This window comes from Oryctolagus cuniculus, chromosome 14 (assembly GCF_051225735.1).
Source record: "Oryctolagus cuniculus isolate XC-2025 breed Fujian yellow rabbit chromosome 14, ASM5122573v1, whole genome shotgun sequence".
Lineage (NCBI taxonomy): Eukaryota > Metazoa > Chordata > Mammalia > Lagomorpha > Leporidae > Oryctolagus > Oryctolagus cuniculus.
In genome coordinates, this window is record NC_142880.1 from 64,096,332 (window position 1) to 64,119,458 (window position 23,127).

General features: G+C 45.5%; 1 pseudogene; it reads left to right on the forward strand.

The window, feature by feature from the left end:
• The first annotated feature begins 13,191 nt into the window (after nt 1-13,191).
• On the forward strand, nt 13,192-13,488 carry LOC127492800 (large ribosomal subunit protein eL28 pseudogene; annotated as a pseudogene).
• Nucleotides 13,489-23,127: the final 9,639 nt, after the last annotated feature.

The window sequence follows — 23,127 nt, forward strand, 5'->3', positions numbered from 1 at the left end:
GTAGTCCGAGGTCAAGCAACTTCGGAACAAGGGTTCAGCGTAGGAATCGATCTTCATTAGTCAAAGATTAAATATTAGTCACAAAATCACTGTTTGGATTCAGAGCCAAGTTAACCGTACATATAAGCAACTATCATCCATTGATTTTAGAGAATGGCTCTCTAAAATAAACAAGTAAAGAACATAGCAGTTTTCTTCTACCTCTTTCCCTTGACCCACTGATTGCGTCCTACACAATCCAGGACCCAAAAAGATGGCACTACAATACTTTTGTTTTCAAGACATTGCCCATGAATACTTCCAAACCAAAAGTTCACTAAGTTTAAACATTTTTTAACATTGAATTGCTAACTTTACTTTTATTTGAAAGTCAGAGAGATTTTTCCATACACCTAAATGCCCCCAACCGCCAGGGCTGGGCCAGGTCAAAGCCAGGAGCCCAGAACTCAGTTCGGGTTTCCCAGGTGGTGGCAGGAACTCAAGCACTAGAGCCATCACCCACTGCCTCCAGGGTGCACATTCATAGGAAGTGGAGCTGGAACGAATACCCAGGCACTCCAGTGTGGGAAGCAGGTGTCCCAGCAGTATTTTAACTGCTGCACCTGTCTTTTTAAGATTTATTTATTTATTTAAGAGGCAGAATTACAGAGAGAGGAGAGACAGAGAGAAAGGTCTTTCATCTGCTGGTTCACTCCCCAAATGGCCACAGTGGCCAGAACTGTGTCAATCTGAAGCCAGGAACCAGGAGCTTTTTCCGGGTCTCCCACAGCGTACAGGGTCCCAAGGACATGGGCCATCTTCTGTTGCTATCCCAGGCCATAGCAGAGAGCCAGATCAGAAGTGGAGCAGCTAGGACTCGAACCAGCATCCATATGGGATGCCAGTGCCACACGCTGTGGCTTTATCCAGTATACCACAGCACCGGCCCCTGTGCCTGTCTTTTATCCTGCTATAGTGTAAGGTGACTATATCTTTTTATAAATTATTATAGGGTAAATGACTCAAAATAATCTATATAAAAATCTTGTCTCTACTTGCAAATCATTACTAGAAATAGCCCTCAATGTAAGTGCTACACCTATTTATCGATAGTTATTATCTGTATCTACGCCTATTATCTATTGTTAATGGCAGATGTCTCTAATTTGTGGTTGCGTTCCTTCCACTCGGGTCTGAGGGTTCAGCATCCTTCTCAGCACCAAGCTTTGGGCAGGAGTTCCCAGGCAATGAAACAGCCTGCTAGACTGAATTGGGTGTGCCAGGCTTTTTGTGAGGACTTTCACTTAAAATCTCCCTCTTTAGTTATAATCACAGTGGCCCAAGACACAGTGATCTCTCACTGAAACCATTGCAATCACCTCCTATACCCCTTCTGTCTGCACTAAGATGTAGTCTAACATACTTACCTGGTCTGTAAGACTAGCAAGACTGGCTGATCTTGGGCTAGCTGATACGTATGTTTTTCTATATCTATTTCCTCACTAGTGAAATGGGGATAATAATAAACCCTACTTCCCCAGTTCGTTGCTACAAGGATTCAATGAGACACTACACCTGCTATAAATTGCTTAGAATAGAATTTGAGGCATACCACTCAACAGATATCAGCTACTGTCCCTAGAATGGAAATTGACTTAAAAACTAACAATATCATAAGGCCGGCGCCGCGGCTCACTAGGCTAATCCTCCGCCTTGCGGCGTCGGCACACCGGGTTCTAGTCCCGGTCGGGGCGCCGGATTCTGTCCCAGTTGCCCCTCTTCCAGGCCAGCTCTCTGCTGTGGCCAGGGAGTGCAGTGGAGGATGGCCCAAGTACTTGGGCCCTGTACCCCATGGGAGACCAGGATAAGTACCTGGCTCCTGTCATCGGATCAGCGCGGTGCGCTGGCCGCGGCGGCCATTGGAGGGTGAACCAACGGCAAAGGAAGACCTTTCTCTCTGTCTCTCTCTCTCTCACTGTCCACTCTGCCTGTCAAAAAAAAAAAAAAAAACAACAACAACAACAAAAAAAAACAAAAAAAAAACTAACAATATCATAGCAAAAAGGAATTAAATAAGCACAATATAACATTTTGCAAGTTGTGCTAGCTTGTATGTTTCTATTATTGACAACATCCATTCAATATTATGGGCACCCAAAACAATTTCAGACATCACCAAATTCACTTGGTAGCCCCTCTTTCTATAAAATGCCAGTGAGTGCATGGGTGAACACTAAAATGAAAATTCACAAATTAACCTATGTGCATACTTACCTAATTCTGTCACCATTCCCACTCCATTCCCTGGCCCTCTCCTTACCCCCAGTGTACAATGGTTAAAAAGCAAGTAAAGTGAAGCCACCACTCAAGGCACTGCCCACCTCTGTCATCTAGTGTCCCCTCTCCCTGCTTCACAGCTTCCGCTTCAGCCAACCTCAACAGCTCTTCTTGTCACACATGCCAAGCTCCTGCCCTCTCACACATCCCTCGTGCTGTTTCGTCAACCTGGAATTTCTCACCTCCGACTTTTGGCCGGGCCCTGTCCTGTCTACTTGGCCTCAAAGAAGCCTTCCAGATCCCCGAGACTGGGTCCATGCCTTCCTTGCACTTATACTAATTGTAAGCAGATGATTGTTTGCTGTGTTCTTTTCTTGTAAAACCGAGGAGGTTAAGGACCTCTCCTTTCTCTGTTCACTTCTGCCGTGTTCTGCATGTGGGTAGGTTATCAGCCCATAGTTTCTGCATTAATGCATTTCATCTCAACAACCCCTGTTTTCTGTGAAGGGAGGTCGGGGTTTTAAGTTGTCAACTCACACAAGAGCAAGCTTCAAACCCAGGCTTTCTGACTCCTGGCCAGTGCTCTTTACTGCCCCTCACTGCTGTCACACACCATCCTCTCCTTGGTCTCAGCGGTACTCCACCTTGCTTCTTCACGCTCACAGCTTTTCTATTCTGAGTTGTGGACTTTCTCTTTGGCTCTTGAACCTATTCAAGCCTTTGCAATCAAATATCTATGCACTGTTTTATTGCTGGCTATAGTATGCTGTGTTTCATCCTATCAAAACATCTTGGCCGGCGCAGCAGCTCAATAGGCTAATCCTCCGCCTGCGGTGCCGGCACACTGGGTTCTAGTCTCAGTCGGAGCGCTGGATTCTGTCCCGGTTGCTCCTCTTCCAGTCCAGCTCTCTGCTGTGGCCAGGGAGTGCAGTGGAGGATGGCCCAGGTCCTTGGACCCTGCACCCCATGGGAGACCAGGATAAGTACCTGGCTCCTGCCATCGGATCAGCGTGGTGCGCCGGCTGCAGCAGCCATTGGAGGGTGAACCAATGGTAAAAGAAGACCTTTCTCTCTCTTTCTCTCTCACTGTCCACTCTGCCAGTCAAAAACAAAAAATCTTTTCTTCCCTACAATTCCACTTTCTGTGCCCAACAGAAATGTATACAATAGTCCCTTGGTATCTGTGAAGATTGGATCCAGGGCCCTGTCTGGATACTGTGTTTGCATATAAACTATGCACATTTCCTATATGCCTTACGTCCTCTCTGGATTGCGTATGATTTCTTTTTTTTTTTTTCTTTTTGACAGGCAGAGTGGACAGTGAGAGAGACAGAGAGAAAGGTCTTCCTTTTGCTGTTGGTTCACCCTCCAATGGCCGCCACGGCTGGCGCGCTGGGGCCGGTGCACCGCGCTGATCTGAAGGCAGGAGCCAGGTGCTTCTCCCGGTCTCCCATGGGATGCAGGGCCCAAGCACTTGGGCCATCCTCCACTGCACTCCCGGGCCACGGCAGAGAGCTGGCCTGGAAGAAGGGCAACTGGGACAGAATCCGGCGCCCCGACCGGGACTAGAACCCGGTGTGCCGGCGCTGCAGGTGGAGGATTAGCCTATTGAGCCACGGTGCCAGCCCACGTATGATTTCTAATACAATGCAAATGGTAAAGAAATAGCTGTTTAGCAAACAGTGATAAGGAAAGGAGTCTGTACATGTTTAGTACAGACTCAATGTTTTTCTGAATACTTTTTTTTTTGACAGGCAGAGTTTGACAGTGAGAGAGAGAGACAGAAAGGTCTTCCTTTTCCGTTGGTTCACCCCCAAATGGCTGCTATGGCCAGTGAGCTGCAGCCGGCATGCTGTGCCGATCTGAAGCCAGGAGCCAGGTGCTTCCTCTTGGTCTCCCATGCGGGTGTGGGGCCCAATCACTTGGGCCACCCTCCACTGTCTTCCCGGGCCACAGCAGAGAGTTGGACTGGAAGAGGAGCAACCGGGACTAGAACCCGGGGTGCCGGTGCCACAGGCGGAGGATTAGCCAAGTGAGCCACAGCGCCAGCCTTATGAATATTTTTGATCAGTGGCTGGCTGCATCTGAGGATAGAGAACCCACAGATAGAGAGGACCAACTACACATGTGTTCACCAAAAGGCACACTGGAATTGTCATAGCAACACTGCTCACAATAACCTCAAACTGGAAACTACCCAAATGCCTGTCCAAGCAAAACAGATCAAATGTTTTGTATTCAAAAACTGACATATAACAGAGAATAAAAGGTCTACATCTTCGTACAACAATACAATGGAGGAATCTCACAAGCTTGGACTTGGGGGGAAGTCAAGCATGCTCTATGTAGGTCAGTCGGTGGCAGAGTTAGTTTACGGTATTAAAAGTCAGGGCTGCAAAGGAGTTTAAATTGATAAACAAAAAAGCGGTCTGCACCCTAATGTTTATTGCAGCACAATTCACAATAGCCAAGACCTGGAACCAACCTAAATGCCCATCAATGGTAGACTGGATAAAGAAATTATGGGATATGTATTCTTTAGAGTACTATACCACAGTAAGAAACAACGAAATCCAGTCATTTGCAACAAAATGGAGGAATCTGGAACACATCATGCTGAGTGAAGTAAGCCAGTCCCAAAGGGACAAATACCATATGTTCTCCCTGATCGGTGACAACTGACTGAACACCAAAAAGGAAACCTCCTGAAGTGAAATGGACACTATGAGAAATGGTGACTTGATCAGCATAGCCCTGACTGCTAATGGACAACTTAATACATTATCCCTTTTAGTATTTTTTTTGTCTGTTCTACTTAATATGACTGGTTTAATTCTGTAATTATCACACAGTTATTCTTAAGTGTTGAAAATTAACTGAAATGTGATCCCTGTTAAACATAAGAGTGGGAATAAGAGAGGGAAGAGATGTATAATTTGGGGCATGCTCGGGCTGACTTGCCCCAATTGGTAGAGTTGGAAACATACCAGGGGATTCCAATTCAATCCCATCAAGGTGGCATGTGCCAATGCCATCTCACTATTCCAAGTGATCAATTTCAGTTCACAATTGATCATAATGAAAGGACTAAGAGTCAAAGGGAGCACATAAACAAGTCTAGTATCTGCTAACACCAACCGATAGAATAAATAAAGGGGAGAGTGATCCAACATGGGAAGTGAGATACTCAGCAGACTCATAGAATGGTGGATGTCCTAAATAGCACTCTGGCCTCAGAATCAGCCCTAAAGGCACTCGGATCTGGCTGAAAAGCCCATGAGAGTATTTCAGGCATGGAAAGCCAAGACACTCTGGCAAAAAGATCTCTGTGAGTGAGATCCCAGTGGAAAGAACAGGTCTTCAAAGAGGGAGGTGCCTTTCTCTGAAGGGAGGAGAGAACCTCCACTTTGACTATGACCGTGTCTAAACAAGATAAGAGTCGGAGAACTCAAGGGGCTTCCATAGCCTTGGAAACTCATAACTGGTGCATAGGGAGATTACTGATGCCATAAACAGGAGTGTCAATTTGTAAAGTCAACAACAGGAGTCACTGTGCACTTGCTCCTCATGTAGGATCTCTGTCCTTAACGTGCTGTACACTGAGGCTTAATGCTATAACGAGTACTCAAACAGTATATTTCACTTTGTGTTTCTATGGGGGTGCAAACGATTGAAATCTTTACTTAATGTACACTAAACTGATCTTCTGTAAAAAAAAAAAACATGACAATAGGTCTGATCTGATTTCATCATCATTTAAAAAAAATCATCTATTATTTTTCACTTTATGTTTCTGTGTGGGAGCAAACTGTTGAAATCCTTACTTAAGGTATACTAAGCTGATCTTCTGTATATTAAGATAATCGAAAATGAATCTTGATGTGAATGGAAGGGGAGAGGGAGTGGAAAAGGGGAGGGTTGTGGGTGGGAGGGACGGTATGGGGGGGGGAAGCCATGGTAACACATGAGTCGTACTTTGGAAATTTATATTCATTAAACAAAAGATAAAAAAAAAATGTTTCATGCCGGCGCTGCGGCTCACTTGGCTAATCCTCCGCCTGTGGCACCGGCACCCAAGGGTTCTAGTCCCGGTTGGGGCACCAGATTCTGTCCCGGTTGCTCCTATTCCAGTTCAGCTCTCTGTTTTGGCCCGGGAAGGCAGTGGAGGATGGCCCAAGTGCTTGGGCCCTGTACCCGCATGGGAGACCAGGAGGAAGCACCTGGCTCCTGGCTTCAGATCAGCGCAGCGCGCTGGCCACAGCATGCCAGCCATAGCGGTCATTAGGGGTGTGAACCAACAGAAGGTTCTTTCGCTCTGTCTCTCTCTCACTGTCTAACTCTGCCTGTCAAAAAAATAAATAAATAAAAAGATTAAAAAAAAAAAAAAGTCAGGGCTGTGCCTGATTGGGAGGGTGTGTGGGGACCTCTGGGCACGGAGAGTGTTCTGTTTCTTGATCCAGGTGCTGATTACTCACTGGTATTTAGCTTGTGAAAATTTATCAACACTCACATTTACGATATGTAAACTTTTGTGTATATATATTATACCTAAATAAAGGTTATGCAGCCCACATGGGAGACCCAGAGTAAGCTCCTGGCTCCTGGCTTTGGATCGGATCAGCTCAGCTCCAGCCATTGAGGCTACTTGGGGAGTGAACCAGCAGACCTTTCTCTCTCTCTCTGTCTCTACCTCTCTCTGTAACTCTTTCAAATAAATAAAATAAATCTTTAAAAGAAGTTTAAAAACGGTTATGCAAGCCAGCTTTGTAGGTTTGCTTCTGACTACTTCAATGTACAAAGGCCAGTCTGAAATCCAATACCACCTTCTGATGTTGGCCACCCACGCTCTGCCCAGAAGGGAGCTTCCTGTGCACAGCAAGAGCCATTCTGATTTGTTTCAAGCCTAAATTGTGACAAATGTAAGGAGCGTGGGGCGGCCTGCCGTGGATCCTCAGGAATCTATCAGTGACTGGGCTCAGTCAATGCACAGCCAACCAAGTGTGCAGTGGTTGGAGGCACAAATTATCAAACACATGTGTCTTTATGTCTATTTCTTGTTATTCAATGGAATTCCTGAGCAGGCTACTTTATAAAGAAAACAGGTTCATTTTGACTCATAGTTCTGGAAGTACCAGGTCTAAGGGCATGTCACGTCATATAGCAAGAGCTTGGAAGTGTTCACGTGTGTGTGCGTGTGTGTGTGTGTGTGTGTGCGTGTGTGTGTTTTCTGGTCTCTCTTCTCTTATAAAGCTGCCAATCATAGGGGCTGCACCCCAAGGAACTTATCTAATCACCTCCTAAGGTCCACCCACTAAGAATCATGGTTGGATTAAGCTTTTGGCCTCTTCATACCTCACAATGGAGATCAAATTGCAGCCCATGAACTCTCGGGGTGGGGGCGGGGGTGCCTGAATCATATCTAAGCCATAGCAACATGCCCGGGAGTCTAATGATCCCAAACGTGTGCCGGGCTCCCTCCTTCTTACATCTATAATCTCAGCAGGATCCAGTGACCCCATGTATATACTCATCCTTGTTCCAGGTTCTGAGGCCAATCCTGTCCTTAGGAGAAATTTAAAAGGTGGGTTTGGATAACCTAGACTCAGGTCCATGTGGCTTAGATACTCAGAATGATACTTTGGGGAAACAAGCATATCACACCTGCTCTTTTTTAAGATGAAAAGAGGTATTGCTTGCACTTTGATGGAGAAGGAAGGTATAAATGAAGGTGATGGGGTGGGGGTAGGGGGAGGCCATGATAATGCTATGGGAAGAATCCAGCGTTGAAATCACACACCTGGCTCCACATGTCAAAGCCGTGGTTTCATCAGCCATGGGACCTGGCTGAGTTCTTCTCTGAGCCTCCATTTTTTTTTTCATCTCTACTGTAGGGCTAACAGAACCAAATCTGAAATTGTGAACATCAAAGACCCATCATCCCTTGTTTACTGCTGCAACAATTTTCTAACTGTTCACTGTGCTTCCACCTTCTTCCCCTGTACTCCACAGTCACCATAGCATCCAAAATAATCCTGTTTACTTGGGGACACATGTGTGGCAGAGCAGTTAGGTCAACTCTTTGGCATCTGCATCCTCTATCAGATGGAGTGACCAGTTCAAGTCCTGGCTCCTCTGTCTCTGATCTGAGCTTCCTGATAATGTGCACCCTGGGAGGCAACAGATGACGGCTCAAGTACTTGACTCCTGCCAGCCATGTGTGAGAGACCCGAACTGAGCTCCAGGCTCCTGGCTTTGGCACTGCCTAGCTCTAGATGACGTGTGCATTTGGGAAGTGAACCAGTGGATGAAAGATTCCTGCATCACTGTCTCCCTTTTTCTCTTCCAAAAGTCATAGAAGTAAATATTACAGTTGGATAATTTCTTTTCTTAAAGCCTGATCATGCTTTCCAGTTTCCTTCAGAGAAGAACCAAAGCTTTTATGATGGTCTAAAATAGGGTTTCTTGATCTTGGCACTTCTGACAACTGCAGCTGGATAGCATTTGGTGAAGTGGGATTGTTCTGTACATCGTAGGATATTTGGCAGTATCCTTGGTCTTTATCCATAAGAAGCCATTAGCACCACTGTCCCCCGACTGGGACAAGCAAAAGTGTCTCCAGACTTTGCCAAATGTCGCCAAGGCAGCAGAGAGCACTGCCATGAAGAGGCTTAGATGATGCCTCACCTCCATCCTAGTATGCTCCCTCTCACATGTCCTTCGACTCTGCCCTCCCTCTCTCAATAGGATCCAGCATGCCAGCCTGTTTGTAGTTCTTAGAACACACCCAACCTGCTCCCACCTCACAACACTATTCCTGCTGTTGCCTCTGCCTGTGGAAGTTCTTCCAGATGTCTACCTCCTTCCGACACTGGCCCAGTTGGTACCTTCTTAGTGAGTCCTATGACACTCCTTATCCCTCTGCTGTGCTGCATTTTCTCTCGAGCACACTTAGTAGCTTCCAATCCAGCATCAGGTCCATGACTTGAATCTCCTTTCGAGAATGAATGGTCCAAGGGCACAGGGACTTTGTTTTCTTCCCTGCTCTTTCCCAGTGCCTAGAACAGTGCCTGCACACAGCGCTCCATGAACATGTTTTGAACCAATGGATGAGCAAATTCTATAATCCAGCTCAGCGTCTGACAGGCACAAGAAGCAGTCAGTGAGTGTTAGTTGTCTTTTCTCCACTCCTCTGTGACCAAACCACAGCAGGAACTGGATTGATTCAGGATTTCATCACTGTGCTTCCATCTCACTGTTCTCTGTATTATCTCCTGCTGCCCTTGCCCCACCGCCCACACACAAGATTAGGGTCAAAACCCCAGATGACGTCATGACTTCGATTGACTAGTGCCCTTGATTATGACTGCACTGCTCCTTCCCACCACTCCAAGGTCATGCTCACCTGCTGGTGCCTTATCTAGTCTAACGCAATCACCTGTCTGATTGCCACCTCCCTACTCCCAGACTCTCCAGGTACTGTGATCCTCTGCTACCTGGCCTGCCTCCACTTGGGCCTGCATGCAGTCCTCACCCCTCCCCTCCTACCTGCAGCACCCCAACCCACTGCCTCCTGAAAGGCAGAGGCTGGCCTGACCTTGACTTCTAATGTGACCCTCCCCACCATCCCCAACTCAACTTCCTTCTGTCAAAACCTTGGAGAAATTGGGAGAGATTACATCTCCCCTTTCTCTGTTCAACTACCAGAAATGTAAAGTTGGGGCAGGCCTGTCTTTCCATGAAAGGCTTGCCTGAGTGTTCTTGCTTCCACTTGACTGTAACTGGAGCCAGCACTCGGAGTCATAGAAACATGACACTGTTCAACAAGCAAACAACTGTGAATGCCAAGAGTCAACATGCCGCTAGAGACTGCAGGGAAAGAAGGTTTGGAGTCTGGGTTGGTCATCAATTTTAATGCGTTAACACGACAATAGACAGTTTCTTTGGCAAGTATCATAATAGTGTCAGCAAAAACTTATCTGGATACAGTAGTCAGTTGTCCCTGATAAGGAAGGATCAAGTAACTAAGGACATACTATTTCTACCACGGGTTTTCCTTTATGTCTGTTGTGTGGAGGGAGTGAAGGCAAAATCCAGATACATCCAAAGTACAAATTTCTAAAACTTAGTAAAGCAGGCTTCTGAGACTCAATTGTTAATAGAAATAGACCTAGGGAGATGGGTACTTGGTGCAGTGATTAAGACACCGAGATGCCACGTCCCATATTAAACAGGCTGTATTTGAGTCCTGGCTTTGCTCTGCTCCCGATTCCAACTTCCTGGTGATGCACACCCTGGGAGGCAGCAGGTGATGGCTTAAGTAGTTGGGCCCCTGCCACCCTTATGGTACACACAAATTGAGTTCCTGGCTTCTGGCTTAACCTGGCCCAGCCCCAACTCTTGTGGGTATTTGGGAAATGAACCAGCAGTCTGTCTCTGTCTCTGTCTCTCTCTGTCTCTCTCTCTCTTACTGTCTTTCAAACAAACTAAATAAATAAGTGAAAAAAAAAATAGATCCATGGACAGAACCCCAAAGTGCTCACATAAGCAAAGCCATCGATTGAACCGTGGTGCACTTGTCTGAGATAAAACTGAAGGTCATTTATCAAGCTGTCAGTGAATCTGATTTGAATGGACACTGAGGACATAAACAAATATTCAAGGTTATAAGAATTTCATTAATAGCTCAAGGTATTCAAGGACACCAGCTGAAAAGACCATTATGCTTTAGTTTCTGGACATCTGGCTGGGGTATCCAGCCAAGCCATTCTTCTCCCTCTTCTCTCTTCTCATCCTGACAGCTTTTCTACAAGCTACCAAAGGAAGAGGCTGACACAGATAAGCCTTCCATGCCCTTGAACTTTTCAGTCCCTGAACGTTAGGCAGGATGGCAGTCATTTATCACCTCCGTGATAGCCAGTAGGCTGGGGAGTGGGTGGCCGGCGAGCTGGTTTCCTGGCTGGCTCTGCAATGTTTTCTACTGTGGTCTGAGGATGATAAATGCACTCTTACCGTATCAGCCCTGCAGAGGACAAACTGTGAGAGGAGAAAGGGCAGAGATGGCTGGGTCTGTGTGATCACCCAAGTGCTTATAGATCCCATGTGTTGGATTTCCTTCTTTGTACTGTCAGATGTTGAACTCTGAGTGCCAAAGCTGTCAGCCACAGGGAACTAGAGAGTTTAGTCATCTGCCTAAATAAACCTCATTCCATTCATTGTGCTCCACTTTGCATTTTGAACATTAACAAATGAAAGTAACTGTTATGTTTTGGCTTTTTTTTTGGGGTCTTAAAACCACTTTTAGAAAAATCTCATTTTTGGAATTTCCCAAGTCCCTGGTAAAATACCCAAATACCTCGACCTCGGCAGAGCTCCAGGCTGTCTGCAGAATGACTCCACAGTGCCTCAGAGAATGGTGGCATAATGCAAAACAGGTGACTCCTCTGCTGGGCCATTAATTAATGAATATTTATTGAATGCTTATTGTGTGCAAGGCACCGTACTAGGGCAGCATACAAGCAAATAAAAAAATGGTAGCATGGGGGCCTAATTTTACCAGGAGTAGCAGACAGAAGCAGCTTTCTCTAGGTAAAAAGAGTGGGTCAATGGAAAAACAACTTTATTTCTTTGCCATACAATTTTTCCATGATAATAAATAAGTGAAAATATGAGCTCTAAATAGAGCAAAATCCAAAAATCTTCTTCTGTGAAGGGATTTGATATGGAACATGTTGGTTAAAGATCATGAGTGAGTGCATAGAAATAATAATAAAGACTGAACTGCCTTTGTCTGTGATATTTTGAGAACTCTTTGGTAGCAACGGCTCTGATTTTGACCTTTAGTAATTGACTTAAAAGGACAGAACATTGCTAGCATTTTTCTCCTTAACCTTTATGTATCTGCAGAATAGCTGGCTTTCATGCAAAGCAAACCATTGTGAACTTAAATCAAGATTACCAGGTATGTAGGGTCAACATATTTAGGAAACTTATTAACAGGTAACCTTGAGGTACAAAACACAGGTTCCTAGGATGGCAGTTAGACCTAACTACAATCTATAACACTGAGTTTCTCCCTGATATTTCCTCCAAAAAGAACAGAGATTGTTTGCCTCAAACATTTTGGAATAAAATTGATTGTTTTGCACTTGAGAGAAAATCCCCTTTGGGAAAAAGAAAATCCAGTGTGTGAACTTCCTTCCCTGGGAGATCGCTGATCCAGACACAAGTGACAAGTCTGGAGTGGGCACACATTATGGACTTTTCCCTGCTAACCTCCTCTGCTGGCCCCAGTGCCCCAATTTTCCTTTCGGAAACCTTTGTGATTCACGTGGCTGAAACCTCATCTGGGTCTCCAGGGATGGGCACATGGCCCAGCAGTGATGAAACAGAGCATCTCTGGCCTCACTGATTGGGTAGATTGTCCCTAACTCAAGCCAAACCAGCGGGACCCAGGTTGTAGATCATGGGAGAGTGCTCCCAAGAATGAAGCGAACGTGGAGGAGAGCAGAGCTGGGAGATGGAAGGAAACAGGTACTTGAAACTGTCTACTGGGTACCTGGAGTCAGTTATAGGTGAAGCTTGGATTTCTTACTCTCTCTACTTCTTTGTTCCCTACTCCACCCCTAGACATTCACTAGCTGACTGTCAGAACTTCCATGGATGACACCAGCCAACTTCCCTGTACAAATCACCTGCTTAGTTTTCCCTTCCACCTGTCCCCAAAGCATCCAGATAGTGCCTTGTCTGCCCTGGTCTTCCTCCCAAGAGATATTCTTGTCCTGCCTAGATAACCATTGCATCCGCCCACTCCACAGGTGGATCAAGTCTCAGTGCTAACACGTCTTGTCCACTCAACCAGGAAAGCTTATTTCATTCTCTCAAGAACCATGGACATTCTAGTTCTATGAACAATACATTTGTTTTGCTTAAGGAGCCGCCGCCATGTCCGCGCACCTGCAGTGGATGGTCGTGCGCAACTGCTCCAGCTTCCTGGTCAAGAGGAACAAGCAGACGTACAGCACGGTCAGCACAAGCCAGCCACCTCGTACGTGCGGACCACCATCAAGAAGAACGCCCGTGGCCACCCTCAGCAGCATCCGGCACATGATTCACAAGAACAAGTACTGCCCCGGTCTGCGCATGGCTGCTATCCGCTGAGCCAGCGCCATCCAGTGCGTCCAGAAGCCCGTGACGGTGAAGAGGAAGCGCACCCGCCCCACCAAGAGCCCCTGAGCCTCCTGCCCCCAGCAATAAACAGTCAGACTTGTCAAAAAAAAAAAAAAAAAAAAAAAGGCAGTTTGAATTAGGTTTCTGTCACTTGCAACTGAAAAGCCCTTGATCTTCATTGACAACAGAACTTAATCTTAAAGCAGGCTGATTTTTTTTTTTTTTTTTGAAAAGTCATTGAGAGCCAGGGTTTTTGGATAAGATGGGCATTCAAGCATGAAAGTGCCATTTTGCACATAAAACATTTTTGCACTAAATATAATATAAACCAAAATGTAATGAAACCGATTTCATATATGCCCCCAGTAACTCAAAAGAGGACTCTCCAGGGTGTCTTCTTAAATGGAAGTGGCATTTACTGAAATGCATGTTGTCATAAAATAATCAAATGATCAGCTTTACAGCAACATTCCTGAGGTAAGGCAGACAAACTGCCTGCCTTGGTAATATCTCTAGTGGCTTAAAGTATCTGGCTTAAAATTCAGATTCCCTGAGCCCCTGGCACTCCCATTGATCCAGAATCTCTGGGAATTATGCCAATGAATATCCATTTTTGACATTTTGGATAACTTCTAGGTATATAAGTGTTTAAATGTCATTATCTTTTTAAAAGAAGATTTATTTGAAAATCAGAGTTACAGAGAAGGAGGAGGGGAAAGACAGAGAGATGGAGAAAGGAAGGGAGGGAGGGAGGGAAGGAGTGAGAGAGAGAACAAAAGAATGAAAGAATGAAAGAAAGAAAGAGAGAAAGAAAGAAAGAGAGAGAGAAGTAAATCTTTCATCCACTGATTCACTACCCAGATGGCCGCAAAGGGCTGGGCTAGGAGGAAACCAGGAGCCAGGAGCTTCATCTGGGTCTCCCACATGGGTGGCAGGTGCTCAGACTCTTGGGCCACTGCTCTTCCCAGGCCATTAGAGGAAATATGGATCAGAAACAGAACAGCTGGGACACAAACTGGTGTCCATAAGGGTTGCTGGCATTAGAACAGGTGGCTTTACCTGCTACATGATAACACTGGACCCTAAATGTCATTGTTTTAAGTCATGTTTCATACACATTTTTTGATTCACACTCAAGTTATTGTCTTAATCCAAAGAAGAATTCTAAGAACACTTCATCATTTAAAAGATTAAACCAGAGTGAGTGCAGCTGTAAAAATTGGTTAAGGTTCAAGTAATCAGAAATGTTTGGAGGTGGGATGTGTGACTCAGCCTAGGTTAAGTTGTGCTTGCATTAATGGAAGATGACTTCAAAGGTATTTTTCTTAGGCATTTCCATTTCCACCATGGGATGCTCTTGAACTCTGGGATGTCAGAACAAACACTCGGAGACGTGGCTGGTCTTGGAAGAGAAGGTTAAAAGAACAGGTCAGCTGCATCCCAGCTGGCTCTTAAGGTATCTGCCAGAAGTGCCACATGTTACCTATAGCCACATCACATTGGCTAACACAGGTCACAAGACTACTCCTGTGTTCAGTGGAATTGGGAGGAATCATTCTTCTACAGAAAAAAAAATGACAGAGAAGAGTAGCAAATATTTTGAACAGAAATACACTCTGCCATATGGGACATTTGATAAGCTAGGTCAAGTGTTCTTGAGAACAAAAGAGGGGCTATCTATGGCCACATAAATTTACGAACTGCTATACCCATCTCTAGAGCTACACACAGTAAACCTGAATATCAAAGGCTCTTAGAAATCCTGCAATGGGAAAAAAATTCACATCACTTAGCCCGACATTTTCAAACTTTGTTTCCATGGAACACTGCAAACACTATCTCACCACAGCCCAACGAGTTGAGGTGTACTAGCCAAGGAAGTCATTTGTGTTACAGACAAAAAACAGTGTTTCTTTCTACTATAAGCATGAATGTGGGATGTTCCTGGTAGAATATTGCATAATAAATTCAGTGTAGCTTCAAGCTCTTTGTATATATGCAAAAAAAAATCCTGCTATTCAATTAGATCATCAAAAAACCTGGAGAAATCTATGCAAATATCTTTAGCATTACTCTAACTCTCGTTACAGTCGGTTGAAATTTAATAGCGTTAATAGAGAGCACAGAAGAGGTGAATCTAAAAAGCCGGTTCTGCCAGGTAGGGGAGTGTTCCAGAACAGATTTCACTTTTAAATCCTTCTCATTACCATGTTTGGAATTAGGCAATTCCTGTAAATGGAAGCAATGCACATTTTTTCCCATTTATGGGCACCTGTCATTTTCAAAGCTCATAAGCAGCTCTGCAGTCCCCCGTAAGCAGAGAAATCCTCAGGTCTCTGGGAGTCATCACTCGGGATGCTGAGTTTCTATTTTTTTCTTTGTCTCCACCCAAACGTGTTCTTGCACCTCCTCCCCATGGACGCTGATAAAGTACCATGTTTATGCTGCCGGGTGAGTGGAGGTTCTTATTCCTCAAAGTCACGGTGACTGGAGCAAGAGCAAACAGAGCCAGCCACGCTCACCTCCTGATTCTCACAGCTCAAAGTCAGCGGCGCTGGCCATCTCTTTGGAGACCCCTCCTTTCTTCTCTGATCCCTTTATCTCCTTTGGGACTGCCTCTCTGTGAGCCTTCCTCAGCTTCTCCTCTGAGATCCACTCCTTAAACAGTGGGGTTCTTCCGATCTTTGCCCTTGATACTCCTCTCAACTTACTCTCTACCTCCGCCAGGATGGATCAACCCAGTCTCTGGCCTCTGGTCCACTTGGATCTGTCTCCAACCCGCATTGCTCCCGGATTTCAGCACCAGATTTTTATTGCCAATAGATCTTCTCCACCTGGTGCTTCCCATCTGCCTCAAAATGAGTGCATCCCAAACAACACTCTTCGTTCCCCTCCCGAAACCTATTGTTGTATTCTGTTTCCATTCATGCTTTCACCACTTATTCAGTCTCTTAAGTAGCTCTGGATGCTCCATTTCTGCAGCCCGCCCCCTCCCCCTCCATGTTCCAACTCATGCACCCATGCTTCTCTTGCGTTTCCAGCTTCCATTACACACTGGCTGCATGTTGGATTCAGACTTCCTCCAAGAGTCTTCTTTACGTTGGGAGCATGGCTGAACGAGCAACCCCCTTCGGGAAATGGCTTTGTTGTGGGGCAGAGGGGAAAGAGCAATACTGGAACGTCACAATGCGTCTTAAAGGTTTGGCTCAGAAGCAGCACAGAACACTTCTATGAACATCTTACTGGCCTCAGCAAGTCACACGGAGGCCAAGCCCGACCTTCAGTGGTACAAAGCTGGAAGGAAGAGTAAGTGATTAGGGACAATAACATCAGGTCCCATAGTTCCCAGATGCCGTCACCTGAGCCTCCTTCCGTTCCTCAACACCTTCGACGCTTTGTTATCGCTCCCTTAGAAGATGCCCTGTTGCCAGCAGGCAGAGTTCGCTTCCTTCTCTCGGGACCCTGGCCCTACTCCTAATAAAGTGCTCACTGCACTGGAGTATGAGGCTTCTGCGTTCTCTCACCAACCCCCCACCCCAACCCCCGGACGCGAACAAGGACTGTTTCTTGGTGCCTGGTTCCCTGCGTCTCAGGACACGTCAACAGGCCATTTATTACCTGTTCACTTCTCAGGCAGCGCTGGGAAGGCTTTTCTGCTAGCAATGGGCGTCCCCAAGTTACTCCTTTATTTAGACAGGAAAGAGATGGGACAACCAGTAAGAAAGTTTGCTTTATTTCCTCCATGCCCATCCAATACTTACATCATTTTCTTAGTTTGCTCTTAATCTGTTGTAATGGACCGAGAGTCCATAACTTGGAAGATAATATGTGTGTCTGTAGCTTTGGGCATTTAATGTCTATATAATGTTCAAATGAAAACAGATGATGCCCACAGTGCTTGTTACAGCTTTGCTTCAAGTCCAGTGATCTATTAAAAGGCAGGCCCGGCATCACCAGCCTGGTGAACCATCAGTAACTCTCATTTTTGAGAACCTTTTCGGAAGACGCTAAGTCAATTTGCATGGTGTTCAGTTTCACTTCCAAAGCATTGCAGATTTGTTTCCCCTCGGCTCCTTGCTCCTCGCTGGCACTGTCTTAGTTTGGTTCCCGTGACTCCTCACCTGTGCCTTTGCTGCTCCCTTGACTTGGTTTCCCTGTGCACAGAGTGCCCCCTGCCACATCCTCAGCACCCCCTCCTACTGAAAAAGCTTCTGCTCAGGCATCATTTTCCTTCTGAATTCCCTCGTCACCATCCTCCGGCAGAGTGACATTATGTCCCTGTATAACTGGTGATCATTGTTTTTATTTGATCCCTTCACCTTGTAATCACAGACATTTCCCGGCTTTGATGATTCGACTTAGGATTTTTCTACTTTATAATTGTGCAAAACTGCTACACATCCAATAGGAACTGTACTCTGATTTTGAAATTGGACCTTTTCCCTGGGCCACCAATATGCAGTACCATGCTCTTCCCAGATGCTGGGCCCTGGCAGCCAGCACAGGTGAGGGGCATGAAATGTGTCTCCCTCTGTATACTTTTAGCTGACAGTGGATTCTCGGGGTGTAAGTTCAGGAGCATCTGTGTTTATTTGCATCTGTTTCTTCTTCGTGAAGTAAGAGTCCTTTAAGAGCAGGCACTGCCATGTGTCTTTCCACTCTCCTTGCAGAGCAGAGGGTCTTGCACGTACGTAAAGTGCTCAATTAATGCTCATTACACTGAACTGCTATTTAAGTAAAGGCAAAAATTATGAGTAATAATTTTTGTGGTCAGTAATAGAGTATAATTTAAAATACTTTTTTGACCTTGTGTTCTAGTGTCTGATATTTTCATAATTCATACACATGGACTATTTCTAGTACTAATATATATTATGCTAATTAATTTGAATTTTGACTTTCAAATGCAAGCTCCATGCAGGCCTGTTTTGGAAATGAACTTATTGTCATGAGAACTTATTATTGTATATTAGGAAGAAAACTCCCATACCAAAAGCTCAGGCTACAAAATAAAAAAATAAATAAGTGGAACTACACCACATTAAAACAGTTCTGTATGGCAAAATGAGTGAATAACAAAATAAAAAAAATAATCTCTGGACTGGAAAAAGCATTTGCAAACAACTTGTCTGATAAGGGGTTAATATTAAAAATCTATAAAGATTTTGGAGCCGGCGCCGTGGCTCAATAGGCTAATCCTCCACCTTGCGGCGCCGGCACACCGGGTTCTAGTCCCGGTTGGGGCGCCGGATTCTGTCCTGGTTGCCCCTCTTCCAGGCCAGCTCTCTGCTATGGCCAGGGAGTGCAGTGGAGGATGGCCCAGGTGCTTGGGCCCTGCACCCCATGGGAGACCAGGAAAAGCACCTGGATCCTGGCTCCTGCCATCGGATCAGCGCGGTGCGCCGGCTGCAGCGGCGGCCATTGGAGGGTGAACCAACGGCAAAGGAAGACCTTTCTCTCTCTGTCTCTCTCTCACTGTCCACTCTGCCTGTCAAAATTTAAAAAAAAAAAAAAAAATCTATAAAGAACACTTATGGCTCAACAGTGGAAAAACAAATAATCCAGTTTAAACATGGGCAAAAGATTGACAGCAGTTTCTCCAAAGAAGACAAATCTAGCCAACAGGTATGTGAGAAGGTGTTTAATATCATGAACCGCGGAGAGATGCAAACTAAAACCACTCTGACATTATCACCTCCTCCATCAGGATGGTTATTATCAAAAAAGAAACAACCATCAAAAAAACCTCCCGGAAGATAACAAATGCTAGTGAGGGTGTGGAGAGAGGAGAACCCAAGGACTCTGCTGGTAGGAATGGGGGTGAGTACAGTCATTGCGGAGAGCAGCGTGGAAGTTCCTGAAGAGATTCAAAACAGAACGTACCATATGACCCTTTTCTGGGTAAATGGCCAAAGGGGATGAAATCACCAGCTCGTAAAGATATCTGCACCGCTGTATTCATTGCGGCAGGACTTACAGTAGCCAAGAGAGGGAAATATCTAAGTGTCCCTTGCTGGATGAACAGATAAAGAAAATACAAGATACATGGGTGTATGTATATAAATACGTATGTATACAGGGTTCTTCCAAAAGTTCATGGAAAATGAAATTAGGTAATGTGTATATGTATAAAAAAGATTTATTTATTTATTATTTGAAAGACAGAGTTGGCCGGCGCCGCGGCTCACTAGGCTAATCCTCCGCCTAGCGGCGCCGGCACACCGGGTTCTAGTCCCGGTTGGGGTGCCGGATTCTGTCCCGGTTGCCCCTCTTCCAGGCCAGCCCTCTGCTGTGGCCAGGGAGTGCAGTGGAGGATGGCCCAGGTGCTTGGGCCCTGCACCCCATGGGAGACCAGGAAAAGCACCTGGCTCCTGGCTCCTGCCATCGGATCAGCGCGGTGCGCCGGCCGCGGCGGCCATTGGAGGGTGAACCAACGGCAAAGGAAGACCTTTCTCTCTGTCTCTCTCTCTCACTGTCCACTCTCCCTGTCAAAAAAAATAAAAAAAAAAAAAATAAATTAAAAAAAAAAAAAAAAAGAAAGACAGAGTTACAGAGAGGTGAAGAGAGAGAGAGAGAGAGAGAGAGAGAGAGAGAGAGAGGTCCTACATCCACTGGTTCACTCCCCAAATGGCTACAACAGCCAGAGCTGGGCTGATCTGAAGCCAGGAGCCAGGAGCTTCTTCCAGATCTCCCATGTGGTTTACAGGGGCCCAAGAACTTGAGTCATCCTCCACTGATTTCCCAGACCATAGCAGAGAACTAGATTGGATGTGAAGCAGCCAGGATTTGAACCAGTGCCCATTTGGGATGCTGGCACTGCAGGCCAGGGCTTTAACCCACTGTGCACAATGCCAGCCCTGGAAATGTGTGTGTGTGTGTGTGTGTGTATGATTTTATTTACTTACTTGAGAGGTAGAGTTACAGAAAGAGAGAGTGAGAGACAGAGAGAAGGGTCTTCCATCTGCTAGATCACTCCCCAAATGGCTGCAATTGCCAGAGCTGGGCTGATCTAAAGCCAGGAGCCAGAAACTTCTTCCAGGTCTCCCACATGAGTGCAAGGGCCCAAGGACTTGGGCAATCTTCTACTGCTGTCCCAGGCTATAGCAGAGAGTTGGACTGGAAGAGGAGTAGCCAGGACTAGAACCAGCACCCATATGGGATGCTGGTGCCGAAGGCAGAGGCTTAGCCCACTACACCACAGCACCAGCCCCATGGTAATCTGTATTTTTATACATAAGGCCCCGTGTGTGTATACCCTATAAATGTATATATAATTGAGCCTGGCAAAAGGAGATGCTACCAAGTGGGTATTTGGCCTAGTGGTTAAAGGTGCTGCTTTGGATGCCCACATCGCCTATCAGAACGCCTGGGTTTGTATCTCAGCTTTGCACCTGATCCCCTCTTCCTGATAATGTGCACCTGGTGAGGAAGCAAGTGAGAGCTCAATGGTTTGGGTCCCCACTACCCACATGGAGACCCAATTGAATTCCAGGCTCCTGGCTTTGGCCTGGCCCAGCCCCACTCTTGTAGGTGTTTGGAGTGAAGCAGCTGATAGGAGGGTGCCCTGTCTCTATTCCTCTGTCTGTCTCTCTTCTCTGCCTCCCTTTCAAAAATAAATAAATTTTTAAAATTTTAAAAGGAGATCCTACCATTTACGAAACATGGGTAGACCTGGAAGACATTATGTTAAGTGAAATAAGCCAGACAGAGGAAGAAAAATATTGCATGATCTCATTTGCATGTGGAATCTTGAAAAAGGTCAAATATACAGAGATACAGAATAGAACAGTGGCTACCATGAGAGAGAAGTGGAGGAAATGGGAGATTGAACAAGTATGGAGAGCTACTACACAACATGAGAACTGTAGTTACCAAAACTGCATGAAATCAGGAATTTTGTTAAATAAGTAAGTGTCAGCTGCTCTTGCCATCCATACTCAAAGTAACTGAAATGATAGGCATGCTAATTAGCTTCATTGTGGTAACCACTGCACCATCCATACTTATAGCATCCTCTAGTAAACCTCAAACACTCCTATAATAATACTTATTTTTCATGAAATAAGAAACAAATACCTTTAAAAGGAATATTCCTCATAGGATATTGCATAGGAGACACCCTAAGCTTTTCATTATCTTGGCCACAGAAACGTAAAAGCTTTACTCAGACCACAACATGTGCCTTAGAAAAACAGATCCATGTACTAATTCAACCAGATCTTCTAAAAGAAAAGGATTATGTCCGTTTGATTATATCAAGAATGAAAATTTCAGCTTCGGTATCTGTGCATGTTATGTAAGAAATCATGAATGTCAGAGTGAGAGAGAGAGGGCAAAAGAGGTTGTAATTAAAGTAAATCTTCCCAGAATCCTGGACTGCATCAGGAGCATGGCCAGAATAAGCAAGGCTACTGACTTAGCCAGGGTCATGTTTGGAGGTTACTTTATCAAGCCCTTTTCTTAAGAAACAGAATTTGAGTGTAGGAGAGCTCTCAACATGCAGTGAGCTCCATGTGCTTCCCATTAGGGTCAGTGGTAGCCTCTGCCATGGAAGAAGATGGGGATTTCAGATCTCTTTCCAAGCCAGTGAGAACCTTGTATGCCACCCCGGACATCATCAAGGCCATGGATGTTTCTAAAGTGTGGGGACACACAGCCATGCAGTCACAGATGAGTCACAGTCAATGGTCGCCTGGACGCTCATCTCCTTGATTCATCTAGGAAAGCATCTAGTTCAGCTCCTTATTCAAATTAACAGGATTTCAAAATAGATGTGAATAGCAAAACGTTGTCAGTGAGTTTTCTTTCTAGCTAAGTTATTATGGACTTGGAATCTGCTAGAAGTAAACTATGAAATCTTCTCATATTCATCTACTCCCCATTCAGAGACCATGAGCAATCATCCAGATTAGTCAACCCCCATCATCCTTCCCACTTGTAGCCTGGATTGTATGAAGCAACTAAGCCAAGTGCAGCATTGCTATTAGTCATGTCTCCCAACATCCTCTTCTCTTTTCCTCACTACACACTTGTCTGGCTAAAAATCCACTTTCCAGCCACTGAGACATGAACAGATGTTTGCCTGGAGGTTCCAGTACAAGCATTGGATTTCCTGATTTCGGGTTAAAAGCAGAGGTTAAAAGGAGAAATGGATTCCTCTTTCCTTGCTTTCAAAACAGATGTGATGTCTGAATTGCAAGCAAACATACTGGAACATGAGGCAGAAGGATGGCACAGCAGAAAGGCAAGCAAGGTCTATTACACCATTCTGGATTATAAGCGTTGCCAGCAACCACTGAATTGGGGCTTCTGATGGGAGTTTCTGTTACTTGCAGCCTAACACTTCCCTAATGGCTACTCCAAATCTATTGATAGGAACACAATCAATGATGCCAGAGGAAAGCCAGAGTCTCAGGCTACTAGTAGTAGCAGGGTAAGAGTTGAGTGGAAGTAGAAGGTAACCAGATTTTCACTTCCTTTGTCAAATGTCCTCTTATCATCCCCTTCTTGTGTAATTGTGGGACAGCTTTTAAAAATGCAATTAAGGCCAGCACCGTGGCTCAATAGGCTAATCCTCTGCCTTGCGGCGCCGGCACACCGGGTTCTAGTCCTGGTCGGGGCGCCAGATTCTGTCCTGGTTGCCCCTCTTCCAGGTCAGCTCTCTGCTGTGGCCAGGGAGTGCAGTGGAGGATGGCCCAAGTACTT